We start from the raw sequence: 4,129 nt of genomic DNA, 5'->3' as shown, positions 1-4,129 counted from the left end.
TATTGGTATGTGCCCACTGTAAAGGAATAACAGCATAGATTTGCATGACAAATCCAGTGCATCATACACTTACAGTAAACTCTTAAGATACTTAGGGCTTAGTCTTTGGTTTGATGAATATAATTAGCATTTTTTTCCAACATTAATGCTGTTTATATTGGATCCAATCATTTGTGCTTAAATTTATTTCCTATTACATGTTAGGTTAATGTGGTTAAGATTTTCTTCCATTTACAGTTTCTTTCACTTATGGCCGAGCTGTTGTGAGGAAAAAACAAACAATGCCATTTTTAAATTATTACGATTTGCGATTAGTTGTAAATTGTGACACGTTTCCTATGTTTGAATTATACTCTAAAACTATTTCTAATTAGAATTTAGAATTTATTACATTAAGTTTATAAAATTTGGTCCAGACCTACAATTAAAATATTTGCTTTGCAAAAATGTGAGAACTTATTCAAAAGGTTTTTTAGATTATAGTGTCTCTAGAAGTTTTGCTTTTTGTTTTGTCTTTCATCTTCATTTCTCCCAGCTGGTCATCTCAACTCATCTTGTATTAGGAAATATCTTTTGAAAGCATTGCATTTGTTTTACGTTATTTGAATGATGGCTGATGGGCTACTTTTACACTCTAAATGCTCTTCCACCTGACTGTAGTCAGATAAAGTCTACTTCCCACAGACTGCAAACTGTGACTCCATCATGTCTACTGCTGCCAATCTGGTAGTCATTATCACCAGTGCAGGTATTAAATAAAAGTAAGATTAAACTGAGCTTTTTTACAGCTTTAAGTTCATGTTTCTGTTGCCTGCACGTTTAGTCTAAATCTATTTTACCCACCCAACAGTTGGTATGAGTCAAATCTGTCGTGAACTTTCCTCCTTAGCGAGACTGTCCTCTGGTACTTTAAAAGAGCTGGCAGTAAGAAGCAAACACAAAGTGATAAGGATTATCTTATAATACACTCACAACTTCATAGTCAGTGGCTTCAGTGAAAAATCATGTCACTTCGGTTGTTTTCACAGTGGGGCTGAAGTCCTGACACCTAGAGGATCTTAGACGTTACAGGGACACTGTGCTGGGAGTGACCACACATCTACAGTAATACATTGTAAGGGATATAAGATACACAATTACAATATCAGAAATCACACAAAGTGTTTTTTGCAGTATCTTGCAGGGATGTTATACTATCATGGTGCCATTATCGTACAATTATCTTTGAATTGCTATAAATGTTTCCTTTGTTTCTCTCAATCTCCCAACCATTTTATATGGGGCTTAGAAGTTTGGCAACTATGTACATGACAAATCCTCAGGTGCCTTACAGTTTGATTTCCTTAGGACTTAGGTTTGGTTTAAGCTTTGTGAAAGGACTGCAACACCTTTTAGAGTTTGTACCTTCATAAAGGGCTGGAAACTATATGTTAGGTTGGATCACAGAGTTAAAAGTGGAATAACGTTTATATTTGCCTGCTTCAGTTGTCCTGTTTTGATAAGCTTTAGCACAATACAGTCTAGAGGACATCAAAGAGGAATTTGCTGACATTTATTCTGGTCACATTTTAACCTATGTGTTTCAGACCCTTATAGATGTTCTACTATGACTTTAAATACTTCACAATCCATAGATGAAACCACTTTAAAAACATAAGAATAAAAGATGGCCTGAATATTTCAGAATATATTTTTTCATTTTTAGATGTCTTTATTGTCATCTTCTCTTTGCCCATTGTGAAGTCTTCATGGATACTAGAGTTGGAGACTGGACCAGCTGAAAAAAGTGCAATAGTATTTTATTATAATCATAGACAGACTGGACTATAGCTATTCACCCCACGGTTGAGTGTTTCTGCAAACATCATTAGGAGCAGTTATAAGCTCCACATGAACACTTTTTCATGCCTGTGTACTATGCAGCAGTACCTCTGCAGGGTGGCTGAGGTTGCAGGCCTCTGTGCAGATTGAACTTCATACAAGAGACAGCTAAAGACGCCATGTGCATCGTGATAAATGTACACTGGAACAAAAAAGGATTGTTTTTCTCGTCATCAAAATGTGATGAAGTGAATATGCCAGTTGGTGTTTTGTTTACACTGATATAAAAAGTTCAAAATGTAACTAGCTTACAATGATGTTCAAGAATAGGTCCTTGGAGTCATTTTCCCTATTTTGTCCGCATCAAAAGCACCATATTTTATTTCAATTAACTAAAGCTAAACCTCACAGATGTCTAGGTGCTGAAATAACTATTTACTGTCTTAGATATTGTTACCTTAGTTTTATTTATTTTTCTAGTAATATTTGACTAATTGTTAGACACCAAAACTATCAAGTGCACATAAACTCTACATCAGCATTCTCATGGTATATTCTCATTTACGTTTCCGCTCTTGATGTTGGGGGATTTTTGTGACCGCATTCAACTTTCATTACTTTTCACATTGTCTTCAATATTTTTATTCTCTCTTTTCATAATTCACATGATGGCTTCAGAACCTGTTTTTCCATGAAGCAAGCAAATATGAACATTTACTGTAATGCTCAGATAAACCTGTCTCTATGTATGTATGTCTGCCTTTCAAGCAATAACCCTCATCTAAACATTACAAATGTTTTTATGTTGATTTTTGAAATGAGAGGAATGTTTGATGATTCCTTAGCTGGTTAAAGAATAGTTTGTCATAAGAAGCTGTATGCATATTTAACTGTTTTGATCAGAAAACACTTTTGTTAACACGCCTCTTGTGATTAGCTTAGCTTATTTAATGAATTAACTGTTTGGTACCTAAAAGTTTATTATTTAGAGCTCTTTCTGCCTGTTCACATGGTGCAAAGTTGCAAGCTGTGACTAGCTTAGTCATGCAAACTCAAAACTATGTGGTAAGATTAAATTTATTTAAATTTGTAAATTTTCTTTCACAAACCAAGCTTTTCAACATGGCCCATAAATTTTAATTTGGGTCAAAATCAAGGCTATTCCTCAAGCATAGCGTTATGTTGCATCATCTACACTAAAACCAACTTGGGTGCTTGGAATTGTTGTCTTGCTTGGAAAGCCAACTGTGTCAACCATCTCGATTGAGGTAAAATTGAATTTAAGAATTCTACAATACTACCACCATCTTTGGGGCAGGGAAGATTGCTAATGAGTACATGAAAATGGCTGTGGTCAAGGTCCAACTTGCCAAAGGACATTTTGCCACATATTGGTGCCAGGATCTGTGTATATTTAAACCTGTATGTACTATTTTTGGCTTGTGTAGGTTAGAAGAAAATCTACCATAAATTTAAACATATACAATTGTTGTTTTTAACAGTTAAATAAGTTCAGTTAACAGTTAAATTCAAGCATATACAATTGTTGTTTTTAACAGTTAAATAAGTTCAGTTAACAGTTAAATTTAAACATATACAATTGTTGTTTTTAACAGTTAAATAAGTTCAGTTAACAGTTAAATTCAAACATATACAATTGTTGTTTTTAACAGTTAAATAAGTTCAGTTAACAGTTAAATTCAAACATATACAATTGTTGTTTTTAACAGTTAAATAAGTTCAGTTAACAGTTAAATTTAAACATATACAATTGTTGTTTTTAACAGTTAAATAAGTTCAGTTAACAGTTAAATTTAAACATATACAATTGTTGTTTTTAACAGTTAAATAAGTTCAGTTAACAGTTAAATTCAAGCATATACAATTGTTGTTTTTAACAGTTAAATAAGTTCAGTTAACAGTTAAATTTAAACATATACAATTGTTGTTTTTAACAGTTAAATAAGTTCAATTAACAGTTAAATTCAAGCATATACAATTGTTGTTTTTAACAGTTAAATAAGTTCAGTTAACAGTTAAATTCAAGCATATACAATTGTTGTTTTTAACAGTTAAATAAGTTCAGTTAACAGTTAAATTCAAACATATACAATTGTTGTTTTTAACAGTTAAATAAGTTCAGTTAACAGTTAAATTCAAGCATATACAATTGTTGTTTTTAACAGTTAAATAAGTTCAGTTAACAGTTAAATTCAAACATATACAATTGTTGTTTTTAACAGTTAAATAAGTTCAGTTAACAGTTAAATTCAAGCATATACAATTGTTGTTTTTAACAGTTAAATAA

Source organism: Girardinichthys multiradiatus, chromosome 15, assembly GCF_021462225.1.
Source record: "Girardinichthys multiradiatus isolate DD_20200921_A chromosome 15, DD_fGirMul_XY1, whole genome shotgun sequence".
Classification (NCBI taxonomy): Eukaryota; Metazoa; Chordata; class Actinopteri; order Cyprinodontiformes; family Goodeidae; genus Girardinichthys; species Girardinichthys multiradiatus.
The sequence above is the reverse complement of the archived record's forward strand: the minus strand, read 5'-3'. Positions refer to the sequence as shown.